Here is a 13,829-nt window from a genome sequence, read left to right on the forward strand (position 1 = left end):
CTTCAGAAATAAAATTTGCTTCAGAATTTTTCTCTATCTTCTTTAGGGAAGCTTGATATAGCCCAACCAGGTGCTTTGGCGTACGGCATGTACGTGACCAGTGCCCTTTTCCTCCACATCTATAGCATGCATTTTCTGGCTTTGCTGCTTGCACCGCTTCATGCTTTTATTCCTTTCTTTTCCACTGCTGGTGGTAAGGAGGGTTCTTTGGTGCATTATTATTACCACGATTAGAGTTTCCTCCCCGACCACGGCCATGACTGGGGCCACGACCTCTTCCACGCTTAGCTTGGTGGAAGTTCGTCTCATTCACTTCAGGGAATGGACAAGAACCAGTAGGTCGACTTTCATTGCTTTTCATTAATAGTCCATTATGTTGCTCGGCTACAAGAAGATGTGAGATAAGTTCAGAATACTTTTTAAATTCCATCTCTCGATATTGCTGCTGCAAGAGCATATTCGAGGCATGAAAAATGATGAAAGTTTTCTCCAACATATCATGATCAGTAATATTATCACCACATAGTTTCAATTGGGAAATAATTCTGAACATAGCAGAATTATACTCACTGATAGATTTAAAAATCCTATAGCCTTAGATGAGTCAATCATAACGTGCCTGTGGAAGAACGACCATCTTCATGTGGTCATATCTATCTTTCAAATTACTCCACAGTATGACTGGATCTTTAACAGTAAGATATTCTATTTTCAGGCCCTTATCAAGGTGATGGCGTAGGAATATCATTGCTTTGGCACGGTCTTGGTTTGATGCCTGATTTTTATCTTTGATGGTGTCTGCCAGACCCATCGCATCAAGATGAATTTCGGCATCAAGCACTCAAGACATGTAGCTTTTGCCCGATATATCTAGGGCTACAAACTCAAATTTAGAAAGATTTGACATTATTTAGAAAAAGAAAGTTCGTACCTCTGATACTTTCAAAGTATTTTTTCGAGAAGGTAGAGTCTCGTGCTGATAACGTGTTATTAAATAAAGACTGTAACATAAAGACAAGTATAGAGAGAAACTGATATATTATTCAAACTTCAAACTTATGTACATAATGAACTGAATTCTTCTCTATTTATAGAAGAAAGGAAGCTGCTGTGTAAGCTGCTACTGCAAGCTGCTGTGTAAGCTGCTACTGCAAGCTGCTGCTGCAAGCTGCTGCTCTAAACTGTTGTGCCAGATATAGATAATCTTCTATCATGAGTAATATTTATCCATAACAGAGTACCGAAAGAATAAGCTTTTTCAAGAGGCTTATTTCCAATAGAGTACTAAATAGATAAATGTATTTATGGCGGAGTCTCATATGGATAAACTTCTTCAGGAAACTTATTTACAACGGAGTATTAAATGAACATCCATAATATAATATATTCATAATACTATATACATAATATAATTTTTTGATAAAAGATGTTCTACCATTCAGTTTATATGGCTCTGCCATTGAGTGTATCCTCTTCCTATTTGTAGGCTTGCTTGAAAATGAAATGCGGGCATGTTAATCAAGTCACTGGTATATCAAAAAAAAAAAAAATTGTTACACAAATAAAATGATATATCTATTATTTATATAAGTTATAACCCTTAAATTCATTTCAGCCATCACATTCCTCTATTTTGTTCGATTATATTGTGATCTACAAGGAACTCATCAAAAGGCCCAATAGGCCTTGATCTGCGGACCCTCATACACATTTTACATTGAAGCATTAACATAAATAGTAGAACACTTAATTGATAATCTAGAAAAATTAAACAATAAATCTGGCAGTGCTATAAAATAAAGACAGTAAAGTAAAGACAAGTATAGAGAGAGATTGATATATTATCCATATTCTTCAAAATAACATGGCATGAGTTGTTTCACTATCAATTACACAAATATCTTCATGATTGGTCTTTGATCCAAACATAATTTGAGGATTATCCATATTCTTCAAAATAACATAAACAAAATAAATATGATAGTAAACATTATTATCAAAGCATAACTTTTATTTATGTACAACAATTACATAACCATACTATCTACTACAAATAACAAAAATTAAAATATTTACATCTCTACAGATTCACTACCGATCACATGACTTGTTTCTCCTTCTGGGAGTGCAAAGTAATCAGCTACATCCAAATGCATGAAGTCTAAATTATCTTCAGAAATAAAATTTGCTTCAACATTTTTCTCTGTCTTCTTTAGGGAGGCTTGATATAGCTCAACCAGGTGTTTTGGCGTACGGCATGTACGTGACCAGTGCACTTTTCCTCCACATCTATAGCATGCATTTTCTAGCTTTGCTGCTTGCACCGCTTCATGCTTTTGTTCCTTCCTTTTTCCCTGCTGGTGGTGAGGAGGGTTCTTTGGTGCATTGTTATTACCACGATTAGAGTTTCCTCCTCGACCATGGCCATGACCACGACTGGGACCACATCCTCTTCCACGCTTAGCTTGGTGGAAGTTCGTCTCATTCACTTCAGGGAATGGAGAAGAACCAGTAGGTCGGCTTTCATGGTTTTTCATTAATAGTCCATTATATTGCTCGGCTACAAGAAGATGTGAGATAAGTTCAGAATACTTTTTGAATCCCATCTCTCGATATTGCTGCTGCAGGAGCATATTCGAGGCATGAAAAGTGATGAAAGTTTTCTCCAACATATCATGATCAGTAATATTATCACCACATAGTTTCAATTGGGAAATAATTCTTAACATAATAGAATTATACTCACTGATAGATTTAAAATCCTGTAGCCTTAGATGAGCCCAATCATAATGTGCCTGTGGAAGAACGACCATCTTCAGGTGGTCATATCTATCTTTCAAATTATTTCACAGTATGACTGGATCTTTAATAGTAAGATATTCCATTTTCAGGCCCTCATCAAGGTGATGGCGTAGGAATATCATTGCTTTGGCACGATCTTGGTTTGATGCCTGATTTTTATCTTTGATGGTGTCTGCCAGACCCATCGCATCAAGATGAATTTCGGCATCAAGAACCCAAGACATGTTGCTTTTGCCCGATATATCCAGGGCTACAAACTCAAATTTAGAAAGATTTGACATTATTTAGAAAAAGAAAGTTCGTACCTCTGATACTTTTAAAGTATTTTCTCGAGATGGCAGAGTCTCGTGCTGATAACGTGTTATAAAATAAAGACAGTAAAGTAAAGACAAGTATAGAGAGAGATTGATATATTATTCAAACTTCAAACTTATGTACATAATGAACTGAATTCTCCTCTATTTATAGAAGAAAGGAAGCTGCTGTGTAAGCTGCTACTGCAAGCTGCTGTGTAAGCTGCTACTCTAAACTGTTGTGCCAGATATAGATAATCTTCTATCATGGGTAATATTTATCCATAACGGAGTACCGAAAGGATAAGCTTCTTCAGGAGGCTTATTTTCAATAGAGTACTAAATAGATAAACATATTTACGATGGAGTTTTATATGGATAAACTTCTTCATGAAACTTATTTACAATGAAGTACTAAATGAACATCCATAATATAATATATTTATAACAACAGGCAGCATAAAGATCCCTTTTACGTTGGGACCCTTTTACATTTGTTTCCTAAGAGAATTCGTCAACTGTGACTCTAATTACTATGCTTCAGAAAAGACTATATTTTGGATTGCATATCGTGCTAAAGGGATTCTAATAGTACAAATGTTGTAGCCCACAATGGGTGGACGTTAACAGCCCAAATTATTGGAAGTGGTCTGAGTATAGCAAGTTGGGCTGTGAATACATCAGCTTCTTAAGGCATTTGTTCAATAACTGTTGAAAATTTCAACCAAAAACAAACCGAAAAGCTTTTAGCTTGATGATAATTTGGGTTGTGAACGTCCACCTATTGTGGGCTGCAACATTTGTACTATTAGAATCCCTTTAGCACGACATGCAATCTAAAATATAGTCTTTTCTGAAGCATAGTAATTAGAGTCAATCCCAAGTTAGGTGAAAGTTTCTCGAATCTTGATTTAGAAAATATCAGTGACGAAGCCAGAAATTTCTCCAATGTTCTTCAAACTTGAAAGAAGAGAAATAAATTCTCTGACAAAGAGTGTTTAATATATATTATATCTCTAAAATTTAATATTTTACCTATATATACATATAAATTTTCGAAGAAGGGTGATCAATTGACCACCCTTAACCCAACCTAGCTTCGCCCTTGGAAAATGCTATTTGTAAACCTTTTAACAACGCGAATATTACGATGCATATAAACGCAGGCCATGTAGATAAATTGGAATAGAGTATAGAAACAATCCTTTGTACCACATTTTATTGACTACGAGTCTATAACAGGCTGCTTACACCCTTTATTGGTTGTTGATTGATACTAGGTATGAACTCTTATCCGTAATTGGCTTAAACGCTTCTTTTTGTCGCTTACAATTGACTTGATCATGCAAGAAAGCTAAACCTCTAAACAAAATTGTTGGAAAAGACAAGTGACGGTATTGACCAAGAACAAGGGAAATAGGAAACAACTTATCGGATTAACGATGCTTCGTGGTAAGTCATTAACTTGAAAGCGATTTCGACCTTATTAGGATGTAAGTATTCCTCAAGATACCACAATACCCAAGACACATGCACATTTGAAATTTGCACAAATACAATTGTCCAAAAATAAATTTGAGAAGAACAACTTTAGAAATGAGAGGAATAATTTCTATGTGCTGGTGTATATGATTATTCACAAAGACGCTGCATTTATATGCCAAGAAGGGGAATTAATCTGAGGAATAAATAAGAATAAAGTCAGATGTTATAGAAATTAATACATATTCTCGTAAGCATGTAATTGAACATATCCATGGTGCTCAAAATACCAAAAATAATTTTAGCAAAACGCAAAATTAGGCCTCATGTATATCTTCGCGTTCAAGGGGACAAATTGACCAGTTTTCAATATGCGCAAGGTCCTTCCTTTTTACTAGCCCAATAAAGGACTACTATATATAAAGAAAAAAAGAGAGTTCTTCTTAATCCATACGGGACTCTTGTCTTTCACATAATACAAAGAAGTAGATATGGAAAACGACACAAAGGAATTTTTAACTTTGCATTACCAATTATTAGTAATAATATTAACAAAAATAGAAATGAAACGAAAGCTATGTTGAGAATTAGTAGAGTTTAACCAAATTATGACAAATAGTAAAAATTAAATATATTTAATCAAAGTGATCTAGCTAACTCTAAACATACTCGCCTTCTCAAAAAAATGAAGGATTTCGAAAAATGAGTTGAATTTTTTTTTAATTCAAATTGATTTCTTAAATTTCTATAATTTTGTTATTTATAAATACTGTAAAATATATAAAAATTTGTTGTCACAAAAAGGTTATTTTTTTTCTAGAAGGAAAAAGTTGTGTCACTCTCCAAGTAGTACTAGTATAACATAAAATAAATTGCAAGAAATAAAAAGAGTTTGTCTATTTTATTGGATGTATTTAACTGAACATTAGATTTAAAATATTGATTTAGCTTATGTTAATTAATAATTACTAGAAGCGAAGCAATGGTTAAAAATTAGTTTGACAGATGTAGAAAACATCATTTTTCAAGTTTAAAATTTGAAGAGTTAAATGAGTTTGAAAAAAATTAAAAACTAAGCCCTTTAGACAATATGCGAGTGAAATTAGAGATTTAAAAAGAAAAATTATGGAGTTGAAGTTTTGAGCTCCTTTTTTGCAAGTTTTCATAAATTTTGCTATGAACGATGAGGTGTTCAGCTTCTGGAAAAGGAAATTGATTTGAAAATTTCCCTTGAAATAAGTCCTTAAAGCACCATCAAGGGCGACTCAATGATATTTGTGGCCTAATCAAATTCCAATGAGAGGCCCTAAAATTTTTATTGTAGCAGAAAACTCATAATTTTATTTGAAATTTATGTTTCTAGCTTTTGAAATGCGAAATTATTAATAACTTTTTTATAATCGATTTCTTCTAATAATTCTTTTTCAGTTGATAATATAGCTAATCTATTTAATCTCTCTTGAAACATTGTTAATCTTAAGTATGATTTTATTAATTTTAATTTTGAAAAACTTCTTTCCGTTGAGACAACTGTTACTGAAATTGTTAACATTATTCTATAAGCAATATAAGCATTTGGAAAAGAATCAACTCATTTTATATGATTAAGTATATCGATTAGAGTATCATCTTCTATATGTATTATTTTCCATAAAAATTTTAATTCAAAAAATAAGTCTAAACCATCAGTATCAGAGTGACTATTATGTTTCAAAGAACATTCAAGGTTAAGACAATTTTTCTTTAAGTTCTCCTCATCTAGATATCTCAACTTTTTGCCACTAAATAGGAAACCAAAATTATTTTCATACGCTTCAAATTGTTTAAATTTATTTTGAAGTGAAAAAATAACTTGGTCTATAATGTATAAGAAGTAATCAACTTTAAAAGATTCTTCAAGAGACTTTGTAATTTCATTATCAACATTCTCATCAAATTGTTTCTTTTTATATATTACACGTTTATTACGAAATTCAGGTTCTATATTCAACTCATATGCAATTTCCTTAGCAGAAATCATGGCAGTTGTTAATCTTTCTTCTCTATATTTTTTGAAAAAAGAAATCAAACCCCTAAGTTGATCTATGGCGATATCAATATGCATATCTTTTTTATTGTAAATGTTTGCTAATTGAATTAACTGCAAATAGTATATCATACTAAATAGTCATATCCAGTAAAAACTCAAAATTTTCAAGCTCATAAGTTGCTAAACAACTAGCTTCGCTTTTAGTTTTTGGATCATCACTAACTTCTACTAATTTCAATAAAGCATTTCTTATTTGTGGAGTTTGAAATCGTATTGATTTAATACTTTAAATACGACTTTCCCAAAGGGTTTGTGATAATTATTTAAGAGTTAGGCTGGGTACATTATCTTTTAAAAATTTCATCGCTTAGTAGAAGAAGAAAACAATGAATATATGCGTTGTACTACTCCAAAAAATGATATAACTTTGGTACAAGAATTAGCCATATCACAAAGTACCAATTTTAGATTATGACAACCACATGGTGTATAAAATGATCCAGAATTTATGTCGAGTAGTCTTTTTTGCACTACTTGGTGTTTTTCCTTCATATTGGATCCATTATCATATCCTCGACCTCTTAAATTATCAATATCAAGTCCAATATTTTTTAACTCATCTACAATAACTTCAAAAAGACTTTTTTCACTTGTATCATCAACTATTAAAAACTCTAAAAAATATTCAGTAATTCTTATTGGAGTTACAGTGATGTCGACACTCCGTAATATAAAAGTCATTTGTTCTTGATGACTTGCATGTGGAGTGCAATCAAGTATGATTGAGAAGTGCTTTGTTTCTATATTTTTTTCAATAATTTTATTCTTAATTTCACTAGCTAATAAATTTATCAATTCGTTTTGTATATTATGTCCAAGGTAATGATTATGGATTTAATCATGCTTAATTCGACGAACATGTTCCTGTATGATTGGATCAAATTCTGCAATCATTTCAATTAGACTCAAAAAATTTCCATTACTTTCTTGATAGATCTTTTTATTTTTTCCCCAAATGCCAAATTATTTTTTCCAAGAGTTTTTATCACAACAATAATTCTTGATAATACATTTTTTCAGTGCTCTCTATCTTTATTGATTTGTTCTTGAACATCTTTATCAATTATTTTATTTTTGTGCAATCTCATTTCTAATTCAATCCATGCACCCATATTAATAGTATGCTCTTTTGATGTTTCATGAGCTTTGAGCTTAGCACTTATATTTCTCCAATCAGTACTACCATCACTAGCTAATTTACTGGTACAAAAGCTAGAAGTCGTATTAAACAACTTACAACAAAAATAAAATACTTTATCCAAATCTTTAGAGTAAACTAACCATCTTCTTTCTTGTCTTTCTCCATTAGCAATTTTTGAATATAATTTGTGGTAGAAAAATGTCTAAAGAATTTATCCTTTGGAAAATTTATGTTAGTAATTTCAATTGGTCCCTTTTCTACTAATAGATCTCTCAACTTTGTATCTATACTAGTCCATTGACTAGGATCATATATGTTCCTAGGAGTATAATTATCCAACTTATTTAGAACTTCTTATTTTTCTTGAGGATATATGTTAGGTTTTTCGCCAACTTCTCCTCTTTCATCTTCTTCTTGAATTTTATTATTGTCTATCACAATTATATTAATGATTTGTTCATCTATCATAAAATCTTTCATATTTTTTGATTTAGTATTTTTACTATTCTCTACAAATTTATCAAGTGCTCCTTTTTGGGATTGTATTAGAGTTTCAATCATTTTCCCTTTTTGCCGTTTTGAACGTACGGATTCATATTTTTTACTTGACATATTAAAACTCTAATAAATAACTAAAAATATAATATATACTTACAAAGAAAATATATCCAAAATTTTTTTAAAAATAAATGCAAATAATAAAATATAGAACAATCAAATATGATTCAACAAATAGATAATTTGATAAGCTTTTGCTACTTCAAAATTCTTGATGTAACGCCAAAATACTTGAAAACAAATAAACAGATGGTACTTGTGTTCTACTCTTTTATTTTGTGATAGTGATTCAATGAGATTAGAATGTAGAGAAGGCCAAAGGAACAATAGAATAGTAAAATTTAATAGACTTTTGCAGAGAAAGTTAAAAAGAGATAAAAAGTATGTGGGCCTGTTTATAATAATGATGGTACATAAATGAGGCAAGATTGTGAATGTTCATACATAAATAAGGCATGGATCCCAAAAATATATTTCTTTTTCAATTGTTCTTCAACAACCCCTTTCCTTGGAACTTGCATTTTTTTTTTCTTCTTTTCAAATACTTAATATTGTTAAAAGAAAATGGACAAATATGTTAGAAAATTTTGGGACCCCTACAAATAAGGTGCCTAAGCAAGGGCTTTACTTGCTTCGGCCATTAGACTGGCCTGCTCTCCCTAATCCTTCCCCACCTATTGGTTATTGGTAGCTACGTACCAGTAATCAGGGTTCTTATCTCCTAGCAACCAGTTTGAAAAACGACAAAAATAGATCTTATAATTAAAAGAGTAAGACAAAGTTTAGTCGTACTATGTTTCAATAGAAAGATGCCAACCCTGTGAATACTATATTGTATTTTCTTAGTAGTTTGGTGAAACAGTCTGGTCCCCATGATCTGTATGGCTCATCTTTTAAAGCCTTTTTTTTTTCGGTAATTAAATTTTATTACCTGGGAAAAAGTTATTTACAATCAGAAGCAAAAAACCCCTTAAAAACTGGACAATTTTTCTCTAAGTTCTCATCATTTAGAGATCTCAATTTTTTGTCACTAAATAGGAAACCAAAAATATTTTCATACACTTCAAATTGTTAAATTTATTTTGAAGTAAAAAAATAGCTTGATCTACAATGTATAAGAAGTAATTAACTCTAAAAGATTCTTCAAGAGACTTTGTAATTTCATTATCAATATTCTCATAAAATTATTTCTTTCTATATATTACACGTTTATTACGAAATTCAGTTTCTATATTCAAGTTAGATGCAATTTTCTTAGCAGAAATCATGGCAGTTGCAAATCCTACATCTCTATATTTTTTGAAAAAAAAAAGAAATCAAACCTCTAAGTTGATCTATGGAAACATTAATATGCATATCTTTTGATTGTAAATGTTTGCTAACTGAATTAACTGCAAATAGTCATACCCAGTAATAAATCAAAATTTTCAAGCTCATAAGTTGCTAAACAGCTAGCTTCGCTTTTAGTTTTAGATCCTCACTAACTTCTACTAATTTCAATAAAGCATTTCTTATTTGTGGGATTTGAAATCTTATTGCTTTAATATTTTCAATACGAGTTTCGCGACGCATTTGTGATAATGATTTAAGAGTTAAGCTGGGTACATGATCTTATTTTCATCGCTTAGTAGAAGAATAAACTAGTGAATATATGTGTTGTACTACTCCAAAAAATGATATAGCTTCCGTACAAGAATTAGCCTTATCACAACGTACCAAATTAAGATTTGGACATGCACATGGTGTATCAAATGATCTAGGATTTATGTCGAGTAGTCTTTTTTGCACTCCTTGGTATTTTTCCTTCATATTGGATCCATGATCGTATCCTTGTCCTTTTAAATTATCAATATCAAGTCTAATATTTTTTTATCTCATCTACAATAACTTCAAAAAGACCTTTTCCACTTGTATCATCCACTTTTAAAAACTCTAAAAAATATTCATTAATTTTTACTGGAGTTACAGTTATGTCGACACTCCATAATATAAAAGATATTTGTTCTTGATGACTTGCATCTGGAGTGCCATCAAGTATGATTGAGAAGTACTTTGTTTCTATAATTTATCAGAAATTTTATTCTTAATTTCACTAGCTAATAAATTTATTAATTCATTTTGTATATTATGTCCAAGGTAATGATTATGGATTTCATCATGCTTAATTCGGAGAACATGTTCTTGTATGTTTGGATCAAATTCTGCCATCATTTCAATTAGACTTAAAAAATTTACGTTACTTTCTTTATAAATATTTTTATTTTTTCCCTAAATATTATTTTTTCCAAGAGTTTTTATCACAACAATAATTCTTGATAATATATTTTTTCAGTGCTTTCTATCTCTATTGTTTTGTTCTTGAACATCTTTATCAATTTTTTTACTTTTGTGCAATCCTATTTCTAAATCAATTCATGCACTCGTATTAATAATATGTTCTTTTGATGTTTCATCGCCTTTGAGCTTGGCACTTATATTTCTCCAATTACTATTACCATCACTAGCTAATTTACGGCTACAAAAGCTAGAAGTCGTATTAAACAACTTACAACAAAAATAAAATACCTTATCCAAATTAGAGTAAACTAACCATCTTCTTTCATGTCTTGCTCCATTAGTCAATATTTGAATATAATTTGTGGTAGAAAAATGTCTAAAGAATTTATCCTTTGAAAAATCTATGTTAGTAATTTTAATTGGTCCTTTTTCTACTAATAGATCTCTCAACTTTGTATCTATACTAGTCCATTAACAAGGATCATATATGTTCATAGGAGTGTAATTATCCAATTCATTTAGAACTTTTTGATTTTCTTGAGGATATATGTTAGGTTTCTCGCCAACTCCTCCTCTTTCCTCTTCTTCTTGAATTTTATTATTGTATGTCCCAATTATATTAGTGATTTGTTCATCTATCATAACATCTTTCACATTTTTTTATTTAAAAGTTTTACTACTCGCTACAAATTTATCAAGTGCTCTTTTTTGGGATTGTATTAGAGTTCTAATCCTTCTCCTTTTTTGACCTTTTTGAACACCCGGATTTATATTTTCTAGTTGACATATTTAAACTCTAATAAATAACTAAAAGACAATATATACTTACAAAGAAAATAAATAAATAAAATTTAAAAAATAGATGCAAATAATCAACATATAGAACAATTAAACCTTATTCAACAAATAGATAACTTGATAAGCTTTTGCTACTTCAATATTCTTGATGCAACGCCAGAACTTGAGAACAAATAAAAAAGGTGGTACTTGTGTTTCTGCTCTTTTATTTTGTGATAGTGACTCAATGAGATTGGAATGTCGAGAAGGGCAAATGTACAATAGAAGAGTAAAAGTTAATACTTTCTTCATTTCAATTTAGATGAGCTAGTTTATCTTGGCACGAAATTTAAGAATTTTTTTTTTTTTTGAAACTAGTAGTCTTAAAAGCTTAAGGGGTAAAAATTTTATGGGGCCATGATATTTGTGTGGGTATAAAAGCTTCTCATTAAGGGTAAAATAGGTAAAATGAAGAGTTTAAAGTTCAATTATTTTCAAATTTAGAAATGTGTCATTTATTTTGGAACAAACTAAAAAGTAAAGTACCTCATCTAATTTAATGCGGAGGGAGTAGACTTTTGCATAGAAAGATAAAATTAAAAAAAACTCCCTCCGTTTAATTTTACTTGTCCAGTATTCTAAAAATAGATTTTTACTTTTATATAATTTATTCCAAATTCCACGTCCAATTTCGTGGTCAAAGTCCAAAAATACCAAATTCTATATTTTTTTTTCAAAATCACACAATTTCCATCTTCAAAACCATGTATAATTCATGTATTTAACTCACAATGTGAAAACATCACTTACCTAGAGATGGGTGATGAAGAAGCTCCCACAAAATCGCCCCAAGCTCGATTCCCATGGAAGATTTGAGATAAAACGAGCCAAAACCCGTTTTGCAAACTTATACACTGCCCAGGCGACCTTCATCACGAACGCGACACTGCCCTCGCGTTCGCGAAGCTCAACAAACTCAGAACCCAAAACTCTTCTTCGCGAAGTGGTCTCACAAACGCGATGCTTCACTAGGCTGCTCTATCGAGAACGTGTCCACCCCATCGTGGACGCGGAGACCAATCTCCTCTAGTCCAGCTTCCCCAGTGCGAACATGAAGCTAACATCGCAAACTCATAGAACTGCCGCCCAAACATACGCGAACGCGAAGCACAAAATTTCAGCAGCCAAAAATCCTTCTTCGTGAACGTGTGAATCCTTTTCCGTTCGCGAAGGACAAAATCAGAACCAGCAACAACCAAAAATAGGGAGAAATGACCCAAAACCATCCTGAAACACACCCGAGGCCCCCGGAACCCCACCGATCACACCAACAGGTCCCAAAGCATAACACGAACTTACTCGAGGCCTCAAATCATGCCAAACAATATCAAAACTACACATCGACGATTGAAACCTTCTTTCAACTTTCTAACATTCAAACTTCGACGAAGGCGTCCGATTCATTCTCAAACATTCCGGAATGACGCCGACCCTTACGCATAAGTTATAAATCACAATACGAACCTATTCCAAGGCTTAGAATCCTAAACAGACATTGATAACATCAAAATCCACTTCAAGTTAAACCTAAGAAATTCTTAAACTTTCAAAATGCCAACTTTTCATAATAAGCGCCAAAATACTCCCGGACCACCCGATCATACGCCAAAGTCCTAAATTACCATACGAACCTATTGGAACATTCAAATCCCGATTCAGAAAACTTTTACTCAAAAGTCATATCTTAGTCAATTCTTCCAACTTAAAGCTTCCGGAATTAGAATTTTCCATCTGAATCAACTCTGAACTTCCCGAAATTCGATTCCAACTATGCGTACAAGTCGTAATACATGAAGTGAAGCTACTCAAGGCCTCAAACCGCCAAACGACGCGCTAGAGCTCAAAATGACCGGTCGGGTCATTACATTCTCTCCTACTTAAACATACATTCGTCTTAGAACGTGCTAAGAACTGCCCCGGAGTTGCCTAAAATCACTATTTAATACCTCGTACACCTACCTGTGCGACCGCAACCCATGTGAGCATATTAGCTTAAGACATATTGAAAATCCTCTCTTTTACCTTAGCCAACAAGCCTTAGGGCCAAATTCGAACATCCGAAATCCACCACGAGACTTGATTCCAACATACGAACACCGCATCAATCACTAGACACTATACCCAACATGACCATGCTCCTTCGCTGAAATCAGACCATGCACCACATAAGTCGTTTGACCATAATAACATCCTTCGACCACAATAGCTGCAATTTCACGAACTTGGTGCCCGCAATACACCTCATAACACATATAAGCCTTTTCCCAACTCTTGCATTACCGCCACGACGAAAGAGATGTGTAGAAACTTATAACCACCTGCCGAGTAAATAAATCATGAAGTCTCTCCT

Source organism: Nicotiana tomentosiformis, chromosome 6 (genome assembly GCF_000390325.3).
Source record: "Nicotiana tomentosiformis chromosome 6, ASM39032v3, whole genome shotgun sequence".
NCBI classification, from domain to species: Eukaryota; Viridiplantae; Streptophyta; class Magnoliopsida; order Solanales; family Solanaceae; genus Nicotiana; species Nicotiana tomentosiformis.